The sequence below is a fragment of the Emydura macquarii genome, unplaced genomic scaffold (genome assembly GCF_026122565.2).
Source record: "Emydura macquarii macquarii isolate MOO-44397 ecotype Brisbane River unplaced genomic scaffold, CSIRO-AGI_Emac_v2 contig_2184, whole genome shotgun sequence".
Lineage (NCBI taxonomy): Eukaryota > Metazoa > Chordata > Testudines > Chelidae > Emydura > Emydura macquarii.
The window spans coordinates 1,916,327-1,929,495 of record NW_027132321.1 but is presented as its reverse complement, the minus strand read 5'-3'; positions in this window follow the sequence as shown (position 1 = coordinate 1,929,495).

Sequence of the window (13,169 nt, the reverse complement as noted above, 5' to 3'; positions counted from 1 at the left end):
GGAAACTTGGCAGTCGTACCCAAGGAATCAAAATAATTGAACGTCTAGTTTTTTAAATAATTAGAAACAGGCTGCCGGTCCAGGGCCACGCCCCACGAAATGCACTGTAGCGTCCTAGTGTGTCAGCCACTGCTGGGCTTCCATTGGACCACCCAGCGCCCTGGGCAGTTTGACATCCCGCGCCTGAGAACGCTGCAATTCTCTGTCAGCTGCAGCAGCCGAGATGAGAACTATGCAGGGACGAGCCCCTTTGGTCCATATGTGGGTGCTTTTCACTGCCCTGTTAGAATCACAGCACTGGAGCATTTTAATGGGCTGCTCTGTAGCTATCTGAATTGTTTCCCCGGTGTTAACTTGTTGGGTTTAGATGGTCTCCTGGCTGAGATTTAAAACAAAGTGTGGTCATTTAAAAAGTCAATGTTTTTCAACAGTTACTAGTCACCTAGATATTAACACCACTAAAATCGCCCTGGCATTCAGGCTGGTACACAGTGGCATCTGAAACATTGCAGTGATTTCAGAGAATCATAGAAATGTAGGGCTGGAAGGGACCTTGAGAGGTCATCTAGTCCAGCCCCCCACACACACACATTGAGGCAGGACCAAGGAAACCTAGCCCATCCCTGACAGGTGTTTATCCAACCTGTTCTTAAACACCTCCGGCGGTGGGGATTCCACAGCTTCCCTGGGAAGCCTGTTCCAGAGTTTAACCACCCTGATAGTTTGAAAGCTTTTCCTAAGAGCTGCCCTTAATCTCTCTTGCTATAGTGTAAGCTGATAACTTCTTGTCCTAGCTTCAGTGGCCATGGAGGACAATTGATCACCATTCTCATTAGAACAGCCCTTAACAAATTTGAAAACTACCACCACCACCACCACCCCCTGACCTCAGTCTTGGATGCACCTAGCTTAGCTAAATAGTCTTTAACATGCTTTCCCCTTATGCTGTCTTGTGTTCTTCCCGCCTTGTTGTTAATATGAATTGTGTTAAGCATCTGGTCACGATTAACCTCTCAGTGAAAACTGAAGTGAAATAGGCATTAAACACCTCAGCCTTCTCGCTGTCATTCCTATGCTTGAACAGGAAATAGCTGTGCTGTACATGCTGGGAAGTGTTGGCATGGACTGGGTGACTTCGGAACGTCAGCACCCTGGCACTCAGGATACTTTTAACGAGAGGAGGAGTGTCTTGGTCAAAGTACAGTTTGGGCAATGGCACTGGCCAAGATTTTCAGGAGTGACTAGTGATTTTGGGTGCACTCTGGCCTGGTTTCCAGACATCACTTAAAGAACACACTAAAAGCCCAACTTCTCAAGATGGGCATAGGGCACTCCAAATCAATAGTCACTTTCAACAATCTGGACCATTCTGGTTAGCTAAAATCCCCTGCAATTTCTCACTTCCCACCCTATCCTGCTGGGGCTCTGGACCCTGTTAAAGACTTGTCAAGGTTTGTCGCATTTCAGTGGCAAGAAGCGTGATCCCTATTGACAGACCCATGCACAATTCCTGTATCTGTTTTGCCTATTTAAATTGTAAGCTCTTTGGAGCAGGGACTACGCTGGGTTTGGTTGGTTCGTAGGCACTACCATAATAAACATGATTAATAGTATCAATGATAGTCCATTTATCCAGATTCTTTATAAAGTTGGCAACATTCTTTCGGATCCTCCTCCACGGTGAAAAGTGTTACATAATCATGGGCCAGGAGTGGACCATTCTCCCTGGGACTGAGGATATCAGCCTCTGTCCCTACAGAATTTGTTTTATTTACACACCCATTTCTCTGCATTAATCTCCCACAGGAGCAGATCTCGGGCTATGCACTACAAGATCTTTAGTCCACAGAAGATCTGGACAGTCTGACTGTGTCTTGTGTTGCCCCTGAGTAGGGTGTAACCTGAGGATGAATTTGAGTGGAATTTTCCAAATAGAGACATGGCAATGGCCAGGGAAATACTGCCAGTTCTATACCCGCCATATGCGCTTCTGTCTCCAAGAGACAGCCTTCCCCAGTGGGTAATGCATAGAAACTGCTTGGGATTGCAGGCTCAGAATTGCTGCCTCACACCCTACTTATGCTTTTTGGTTGCCATAGCTAAGCAAACAAACAATAAATTGTTCTCACTCTAATCAGAACTGTCTGCTCCCGGCAGTCCCAGCCACACCAAGTAGAACAGGCCCTCCCCTTAGCTACAGAGCCATTGAGTCACAAGATGTCCAGGGCCAGTCCTGTGATACTGAGGCCTGCAGGAATGCCAGCTCAGAGGAAATTGTGCCGCACTGGGTAGCCCTTCGGCCAGAAACACAAGGCAGGAGATCCCAGTTCAGGGTGAGAGTGATGTGCAGCAGCCCGTCAAAGCAGCAAGCCTTGCCCGTTGTCTTAGCTTAGCTCCACTCATTCAAATCAAAGATCACATCCTCCCTTCGCCCCGTTCCTCGTTACCTGCCGGTAAAGCACTGGGAACGTGAGACTGGATGAAAACAACCTGAGCAGCAGGGAAAACTCCCGACACCTGATGTTGTGGCAAGGCTAAAATTTCAGCAAGATCTTATTCTTCTCCTGGCTAAGCATCCTGGAAGTTACATCAAGCATCTGTCCTTTCTCAGCCAAGTGTCACTGTGTCCTTTCCCTCCACGGAGAGAGACCCTGTGATCCAAAGGAGGCAGAGAGCCAATGACAGGACTTTCTACTTCCCTCGGCTCCCCCAAGGGGAGAGCAGGGCGTCCTGGCATGGCTCTGTCTGTGGTCAATGGAAGCGATTCCAGGTAAAAGTTACCCCTGTGGAAAAAGCCAGCACACAGCCTATGCACAATGTATCTCCCAGTGCAGTAGACAGACCTACTGCTGGCTTTCTGGGAATTTAACTCTGGAGAAGGGAGAAGATACAATAATAATAAAGGAAAGAAAGGAAGTGAATCTGTTCTATAGCCACCTATGTATCTACACCACTGCGTATTTAGCTTGGCCACTGCGCCCATCCTGTTGGTGCATGTATTAGCAGAGCAGTCGCTAGAAGACTATGGATATGAAATAAAATCTGCACCATGCAACACAGTGGCAATGTTGCTTAGAGTTCCCAGCAGTTCCTGGGGTGTATTGGTGGATTTCCTTTCCCTAGTCACCATATTGCAACAGCCAAGCCACTTTCTTTATTGACATACGTTCTTGACACATCGCTTGTGTGTGTATCGAAAGTGCCTTACCAAGAAACAAAGACACGGTCAGTAACATAATCTCTTAAAAGCAAAATCCCAGAAATTACTTTTTCTTTGGAAAAAGATGCCTGGAGGAGAAACTAATAATGAAGGATGAAAGCTTAATCCTTGAAGTAAAACAGGACGTCACAGGGGGGGAATGTATAAACATGGCAGTTGTTGCTTAGTGAGTTGGGGAAAAAAAGGCTATGCGGAACTGCTGAGAAGGTAACTTACAATGTTACATTTTAATGATTTGGAGGAAAGTGATTTAATGGTACTTTCATATCTGAAGAATGGCAAACTTACCATTGAAATATTAATTGGTGCAAGCAACAGGGCAAAGATGAATGTAATGCATTCTTGGCAATTCTAGACCTATCACAGATAACTCCTGGAGACCTCTGATAAGTGAAACGTTAGGAAAACTAAAGTAAGCACATTACCTGTGTAATTCAGCAGTGGATACATATTCAGGTTATGAGGTATTCCCATGAGCAACATTGGATATGTTGCAATCTTTATTTGAGCTCATATTTTAGCCATTAAAAAAATACCTCTGTCTTTACTTATTTCTTTTCATGTCTCTTGTTTCATAAATATTAATACTAATGGGCAATTTTATAAAATGTGATGGTGGAAGTTCAGTGATGGTATGTGGGACCTGGCAGATAGGCAGAGATGTGCAGTCCTCCCTCTGAGGAGACACACCATTTCAGGGGAAAGATGCGGTTTTGCCTCCAAGTCTCCCAGAGTAGGACAAACCCAGAATGGAAGAGGCAGGGGCAGGTATATTTGAGCTGAACTGTGGAGCTGAGAAAAGAATTTAGAACACGTGAATGCATTGGCTCATTGTGTATTCTTTTACTGAGGATATCCTGAAACAATTCTATTGTCAGGAACCCTTGTGGAAACAACACATTTTAAAGGGAACAGTGGGGCATATTCACTCTGAAGGGATTAAATTCACCCTGTGCAGCGAGATTATGCCCGATTTAGGCCTTAGTTTGAAGACTTAAATGGGACTTAACCAGCACTTACTTTGTAATGAAAGAGATGCTGGGACTCGAGCAATTATCTACTTTCATAACTGATGCAGCAAACCCAGAGGTACCAGGGCTCAGCCCTGGCACAAATTAAGTAGGGGACTTAACTGGTTCCCGGGGCTTGTGCGGGCATCCGTCACAGGAGTGACTCATATCCGCACTGAATTCTGAACTCATCACCACAAGCATTTGGACTGGAAACCTAATCCCAAGAATCACATTCAAGAAAGAGGAACAAAACCATGTGACAATCAAAACTAGCCAACCCTTTTCAAACTCTGGATACTGAATGCACAACCTACAGATCAAGAGCTAGTCCCAGGACTTAGCCAGAGAGCGAAAGGAAAGAGCAAGTAAAAGCACTTAACCTTCGCAGGTTTATTTCTGAATATCACATTTCCTATCGAACACTTACAGAAAATGCCCTTTGGACATCAGTGTAACAGATCAAACATCAGCTCATTGTCTCCCAATGAGGTGTAAAGTACATGCAACAAAGAGATGAGCATCTATTGTTTCCTCAGCATGTCGGCTGCTGACTGAGTCACAGAGCTGGCCAGGCCTTAGGAGATTCAAAGGTCCCTCAGGGTTGAGACCAACTGGAATAGCAATTTATAGCAATTTGGAAAAGCTTGCCCTGCTGCTGCCCGAATTGTGCCTGATGCAAACCCCTTAGAAGTCCATAGGAGTCTTCCCATTGACTCCAGTGGGCTTTTGGATTGAGCCGTGGACATCTAGTCCCCAGGTCTGTCATTCAAATAATTTCTGTGAGCACTAAAAATTCACTTAAGAGAGAGACCCAGAAACAGAAGGACAGGGGCAGGAGGAGGGGGAGTTTAAAGAGACAGATCAGGAAAGAAAAAAATAGAAAATTCTGTTGAAGAAAGCAGTTTCTTGACACATCCCTGCCACCGGCTCTCCGAATCACCACTCAAACCATTCTTCTTCAAAGCCAGAGAATGGCTGTTTCAGTCAAACATGCATCCCAGCAACAAAGCGGTTCCAGTCAAATGAAACAAAATGCTCTGCAGGTGGACAGCATAAAACACAAAATATTACATTTCAACAGAGCCACAATAAAACAAAGAGCAGGAATAACAGAGGAAAAGATCAGAACAAAAAGACGCATCCAAGTATCTTTCTTTGCCAGAGACATACTGGCTGGGGAAAAGGGCTTCAAAAGCTCTCACAGTGAGTAAGTAGCACAGGAAAGGTCTGGAATACCAGGATACGGAAGGAGCGATTCAGAGCTGCTCCTTTCTTTCAACATTTAATTCAACCTGTGCAAAGGTTAAAGGATGTTGGGCTGAAGAAGAACACGCACACTCTATGTAATAACCCTCTGTATCTTACCCATGATGAGCTGTGACGAATTTGAAAGGGAAGACCAAAGGGAGCATTCTGACTTCCCAGCAGAGCTGATCAGCATGACACCAGAGTGGATGCTTATAAACTGTAGGCCTGACTCGCCTTCCACTTGCTCCTGCCTACTACCACTGACTTGGATGCAAACACTCTGCATTTCCACCCATCTCAGTGGTGCAGAAGCAGGCCTTATTCTGTTATTTCTCCCTAGAAAACAACCACCACCACAACCCCAACCCCGCCCAAACAATCGGCTAAAAAGAAAGTGATACTTTGGATTAAAGGCGAGAAAGAGTCTGATGTGGACCACAGACTCTACATAGCACTCAGAGTCCATGGGCTTGTAGACCGCACTGCACACAATGCAAGACAGCACAATGCTTGTAGCTAGAACTAGGCATGAACCAGATTTTTCATTTCACAGGGAAATGCTGACTTTTTTTTCATTCTTCAATTTTTCCCATAAAACAAAATTCTGGGCGGAAAATGTATTGGGTGGTCAAAAGATTTAGTTTTGGTAAAATCAAAATGTTTTGTTCCAGTTTTGACACTTTAAAATTCTTATTATAATATACAAATTTGTAAAATTAAAACAAATAGTCATTTTGAAATGAAAACCCAAAATGTTCTGTTCCAGAAAGGTCAGAACAGAGCATTTGGACCTTATCAAAATGCTTTTTTTCCCCATTTTTCTTCTGAAACAAATTTTGGTTGAAATCAACACAATTCCATGAAACTTTTTGCTATTGACAAATCTGCCATTTTCAGATGGAAAAACGTTACGTTGGAACATTTCCAAGCAATTCTACGTGCAGCACATTGCCCTGTGCAGCAACCGCAGGAGTGCTCAGATCAGAAAATGATACAACTGGCTAAAAATCAGATGGAAAAATGCAATCCTCACCACCCTGGAACCTACATCAGAGTCCAGACTCCCCCAGAGGCCAGAGATTTAGATCCAGGGGTTTGGCCCCATATCCATAAGAGATACATTAAGTCCCATCCACTCTCCCTGAAGGAAAATTCAGTGTTGTTCTCTGCAGTACAGTTACATTATTGAATCAGATCCAAACTTCCCCAAGTTCAGAAGGTTTCAGATCCATGGTTCTGGTTTGGGCCCACCTCCAGCTGGAAGTTTAAACCCTTTAAACCAACTCCCCATCCACTTTGACCAAGAGTGAAAGGGTTTAAACTAGGCTTCTTTGGCCCTGGACCAGTTCACTGGTGTTTCGCTATTGCTGCCTCTTGAAGGCTGGGTGGCTGATAACGTGACCACCTTGTACCATCTCCCCGGCCTTGCTCAGGATCACCACTCATAAGACTGATGCAATCAGAAAGGCAGAAACTGGATTTGACCCGGAGGCCAGTAATTTGATACGTTACAGGTGTTCCGCTCGACACACTGATTGACTTGGACATAAGAAGCCAGTCCTTCCTCTTAACCACTTTCCAAATGCCACCAGCTGATAATTTGCACAGCAATTCTAGGAGGGAGTTAACACTCGGGAGGCAGGGAAGGAAGCCTCTTCGCATGTCTAGCAGACAGACAGCCACCTGGCTCTTGGTTAGCCTGCCGCGTACAAAGCCCACCGCAGGCGCTCCTGCTACAGAATGGAAACTCCTGCGTCAGTGCAGGGAGGCAAGGCCCAGGAGAGGTAGATGCACTTGCAGCCCTTCAGCTCACCTCCCAATCAGTAAGGCGCAGGCCACGTGTTTTCCAGTGTCTGCCTTTCTCTAATGTTGATGCAGACCCTCCTCTTGTCCCTTCGTTCCAGGCGTCGTTCACGACAGCTTCCACGCAGCCCACACCTGCAAAGAGCTGTTTAGTTTCACCTCTTCTGCGAGCGGCACCTGCCGAGCTGGACAGCGTCAAGGCCCCTCTGAGAGGAGCGGGGAGTTTGCCCCCAATGCTCCGCAGTGCCTGTTCTCTCTGTGAGGCCTGCACCTCATCAGATTAAGATTAAGCCCCCTCCCCAGAGGGGACGGGTCCCAACTAACAGCAGGAAGTGGAGCTGTGGATGGGAGCTTGACCAGCAAGCACTGGAATTAGAGCACGTCTGGGCCTGTGCGCTCTAGTAGGGTGAGCAGGTCTACAGTTAACAGGGCGATGGGGTGCCAAACACATCCTCTTGAGACACTGTTCAGTAGTAAACTGGAATCCATCTCTTCTGCCATTCAGGGCTCCAGCCCTTTTCCCTCCACACCACTCCCTAGACCAGCAACAGCCTCCCTCTCCTGGGGCCTGATGTGATCTCCCTCTCCAGTCCTCACTCACGTCCTCTCACTGATCTCCACTCCAGGGCAATCCAGCCTGGCTACTCCAAGCAAAGAACAATCCATATCCAGTCGGGCGAGATGGCAATCTCCCTTGGCTCCCCCTGCATGGGATAAAGCTAGTTCCAGGAGAACAGGAGGTGAGGGCACTGAGGCAGCAGAAGTACTAATCACAGCCACATATATGCTCAAAGCTTGGTTTAAAAGTACTACCAGCCTTTATAAGTCAAAAACGTTTCAAACATTTTTTCAGAGACGTATTTGCAGACCCCAGACTCCATCCTCTGGTTCTGGGATAGACATGCTCGCCCTACCTATGGTCCAAAACTCCCAGAGCTCTCAGCATCTGGTCAAACAAGGACAAACGAGCACTTGTCATTTTAATTTTTTTTTTTTTTTAAAGAAAAAGAAAAAGCCTTTTACACTCTCCAGAACACAACCTGCTCCACATTTGCTCACCACGCTCAGAAATGGTGTTTACTGTTTCAGATTCCAAGCTCCTCCTTTCTAAAGGTCTTTAAGACGTATGTCCTCGTGTGCCATTTCTCCTTTTGGCAGCTGTGTCTTCTCAGGCGGATCTGGTATATGTCAAAGCAGGAAATAAATTTGTTTGTAAAAAAAAAAAAAGGCTTGGCATTAGCATCCATGTCAGGTAAGGAGCTGACAGACAGCGAAAGCTGCTTTGTGTCGTGCTTCAGCCTGTCGGGTTTCCGCACTGGGACAGGAACCAATCTGTGCAAACGCAGAAGTGAGATCTGCTCCTGAGCCTGTCGTTTATCCACGTTGTGTCTTTGGGCCGGGCACTTAGGGCCACTTGTTGCCTATCTTGGCCACTCATTTTGGCTGCCTCAGTATCTGGGTGCCCAACGTTAGACACCTCAGACTGGATTTCCAGAGGTGCTGAGCACCTGCAGCCGGCGCTGGCTACTTATCGCAAGTGGAGAACATCACACTGAGACAACCCAAATGAAAGGCTGCTTCTGGAAGCATGGTGTTTAACCCCTTGTGCGCCTCACTGCCCTCACGTGAACACCCACAGCAAAGAAGGCGGCAATACCCAGGGTGTAGGTCTTTAGGGGGAACGCCCAACTGCAATTGCTGACAGACGGAGGATGCCTTGAGGCGATTCAGTGAGCAGCAAGGGGGACGCATCTAAACCTCTCCTCCCTCTGCCGCTGAAAAACAAAAGCTGCACATGGCAGCAGTCACCAGGGTGACTCAAGGACATCCCCGTCAAGCTCTGTCCTTCCGGCCATCCGCCCTCATCCCCGGGGGCTCTAGAATTGCCACTCCAGACACGAGAAACGTTGGGTGAGGACAGAAAATGTACCCCACGTTCAGTGTGTGAGCGGCACTCGAAGGACTACAGGCTTCCCCCCATTAGCTCCAGTGCCTGAGCCAGCTGGCAAGTGAAGAAATGCATGGACGCTCCTTGGTATTTGCATCCTGTGTGCACAACTCCCTGCCCCATTTTAAACAGGCAGGCAGCCCCACACAGACACGCAGTGCTGGGTGACATGAAGATCCCTGACGGCAGAGACCTTGGGGCTTATTTAAATATACCCCAGAGAGCCCCCCACAGGTGCACAGCTCTTTCTGGGTGCGGAAGGTCAGGCCCCGTGGAAGATGTGTGTTTGCAGGAGGGATGGCAAAGAGGCGAGGGCGGTGCCGGGAACATTGGGATGTGGGGAGAGCGCTGTGGGGATGCATTGGGAGCAGCTGAGCATGAGCTGTGAGCAGAGGGATCAGGGGCGGAGGATGAAGGAAGGGAGGAGCACAGAGACGCATGCTTTGAGCCCCTACGTTTAATGAGAACGTTAAGGATAAATTGTTGCTGTTGACAGCAGGCCTGTGCATTCAGGCCAGGGGATTGCTCCATGCTGTAGACATCTCTGTTCCCTCGGAGGGCTGCACTGGATGTCTGGGAGCAGTTAATGGCTTCCAGGGCCATACAAGACAACTCAAAGCTCACATTTTGTTTTTGTCAAGTTAAGTGGGTGGAAATTGGAATACCGCATGCCTTCGATATGAAGTATCATGAGAACTTTGGCTCCTCATTACCACTACCACATGCCATTGGCAGCCAGAGACTTTAGCGCTTTCAGGAAAAGCCTAAGGGTACGTCTTCAGCACAAATAGTTTCCCCTTTGCTTATTGCTTTGAAAAGATACTCTATGGCCCAAGAGTCAGATTCCTCTTCAGCACCTCAATGGGCTTTCTGCCTGGGTTAAGCAAGGCTGTTTGGAAACACTTGCCTAATTATTAATCATGCCTACAAAGTCAAATGGCAACGTAAAGAGCCCATGGTTTGCTGCTCTTCTTCCTCCCTCAAGTAGTTTGGCTGCACAGTGCAGAATAAGTTAGCTGTGACGTTACAGGCGCATGCTACCATCTGTCTCCTCTCTACCCTCCTTGAGTTTGCCCCAGGGCAGTGTGAGTTCTCACTGTTGTCTGTTCGTCCTTGCTCATCTCTGGGCCCGCAGAGCACTAAAACAGATGAATGTGTTTATCTGGGCGAATGCATTCCTGGCTATGCTATCATCTGGTTCTCGTAATGTCAGTCATGATTAGTGCTAACACATACTAGTGTTCTGGGGCTGGTTTGTAAGGCAGCATGGCGGAAGCTAATGTGGCATTTGTTCTCCATCAAGCAGGCTTTTAAAAACACACAGTTTTGCATAACATGAACCAACCTGTGTTATTTCCTTCTAGCAACAAGCAGTTCAGTGTGGAGATGTTAGAGCTGCTTTGCTAGCGCTGATAACTTTTATGCATCAACCTGTAGTGTGTAGTCCAACATTAAATACGATTTGGGAAGACATGCAGCAGGCAAGGTGAGCAGCAGGATGAGCTGGATGCTCGAGAAGGTATAAATTAATCATTACAAGCGGATGGGGTGGAGGAGGAGAGCTGGGCTTAGCAACAGGCATCGAACCAATGTGACTGTTTCAAGGTCATTTGAAATAAGATTGACCTGCTCCACAGCTCTGTTCACGCAGCAATGCTGCGGGGTTGAACTACCGGCTGAGATTCCACTTCTGTTCTCTGCCATTTGCAATGGTGCTGGTGGGAAGTTTTCTGTCTACGCTTTTTTTTTTAAACCAAAAACTGGGTTTTTGACAAACAAAAAAGCGCTAGTTCAGCTGCCTCATTCCTCCTTCTCAATGGAGCAGACTACCTCTCCCATGAGGCAGCACAGATGTTCAGCAAGAGGGGACACTGCGATACATCACAGGAGATGTGTCCGGCCCACAGAGAAGAATGGGGAGAGAGGCATCCGAGCAAACACGATGGCAGTAAGTCAAAAATCAGTTTTGGCTAAAATCTTTCAATTTGGGACCTTTCCACAGAAAGGCCAAAACCTTCCATTGAATAAACCCCATTTTCCGACCCGCTCTCCTGCCCAGGTCTGGGATCCGGCTGCACTGAAGTCAAAGGGAGCTTTGCCACTGAATTCAACATGGGCCGGAGGAGGGCCATGTGACTCTCAGTGATGTGATGGCTGGAGAGGCGCAGGGAAGAAAGCAGTGTAGGAGACGGGAGCAGGTTAGGAAAATGTGGCATTGGCTGGAGGCCGAATCAAGGGACGCTAACTTGCCCTCGGAGGAAGAAAAATACAGTAACACCCCTGTACAGGACACTATTAGTGCTATGTGCCACTCAAAGCCTGTTTGCTGCACTTCGGTGATGCAGAGATATCGGGCTGGCTTTCTGCACGGAGGGGCATTTTGCCCAGAGAGAACGGGACAGCTACAGGTAACAGAGTGAGTCAGACATGCTTCACCCACTATTGTCTCCCTCACAGACGAATCCTGTGCGAGCACCCCTCCACTCAGCTTAGATAACGGTGGTCAAAGTGTCTCCAGCGTATGACGTGCTCAGTCAGACAAAGGAAGAGGAGGGTTTTTCCACGGGAAGAGGCTAAGGGTTCTTAAGACTTCATGGACAATATACTTCCTAAGCAGCAAATAACCAATGGAACCTAGCTGTCGACGACACCCAGCAGGTCGGGCAAAGGCTTGTTTGTGTGGTGAACAAGATCATGCTTACCCCATTTTAGCACCCTACACACTGCCAGGGTGGAGTGAAGTGGCAGAGTAAATGCAAATCAGTCCCCAGCTCTCTTTCTTAATGCTCCACATTGTGAAATCCTGGCTCCCTTCCCATTAATGGTAGTTTTGCCAATGACCACCATGAGGCCAAGATTTCACTCAGATTGTAAGGCCAGGAAGGGACCATTATGATGATCTCGTCTGCTCTTTCGCATGACAGTGGCTATAGCATTTCACGCAGGGATTCTAGCACTGTGATACTTCAGGGATAAGGTGCAGTGCATCTTCTTGAAAGACATCCAGTCTTGATTTAAAGACTTCAGATAAGGTAGAATGCATGCTGAGCTATTCCAGTGGAAATCATGTGCAAGACTTTAACAATTTGAACTTGTGTAGCTTCTGCTTTCAGCTATTGGCACTCATTCCGCCTTTGTCTGCTCGATTAAAGATCCCTCGACTCTCAGAAATCTTCCCCCCCTCTGAGGTGACACACAAATTAAAATTAGACGGGTGCAGTCAGAGTGGTCCCCACTGAAGGATACCATTGTCTTTTTTCCCCATCCAACCTAGTAATCGGGCTCTCCGGGATCGTTTCTGGTTTCAGCCACTCGTTTACCCCGTGGGAATGTTAACCACGTTTGTTGAGAAAAGGGTGTACATGCGTAAACATTCCAAAAATAAATAAGAATGACAAAGTGCTGGAGCAAATAAACTAGACACAGATGCTGTGGATTAGAAAATGAAAACCTGAACAAGATATTTTTCCAGTCATGAGGACAGAGGGAAGCCATTATTTGAAACAATAAAAGAAAAACTGAAAATTACAAAAAATGAAGATTTCTGGTCCATTGTCCAAATTTGCCCAAATTTTATTGTCCAAACGTCTAGTTGTGATTCAACACAGTGAGTGGAAAGATCCCTTTTATTGCTCTCAATTTATTCCAAGTAACCGCTCCTCTTAGCTAAGGGCCGTCCTTTTCCATTTCATTGACTTGCAAAAACGTCTCATCACCACCGTGCATGTGCACGTGCATGTCATAAATGGCAGGACGGGACGTAGGACTTACGATTGGATTTTAAAGACCCCTCTTACCCTACCCTCTCTCAATGGACATTCGTACAGTGTTCGTTTGGTTTGGCACCCTTTCTGCTGGACCCTGCTTGAACGAGAGGGGCTCCAAATTCTTTGAATCAAGGCCAGACATCCAGATTCCTGGTTCCCATGCTCTGCAC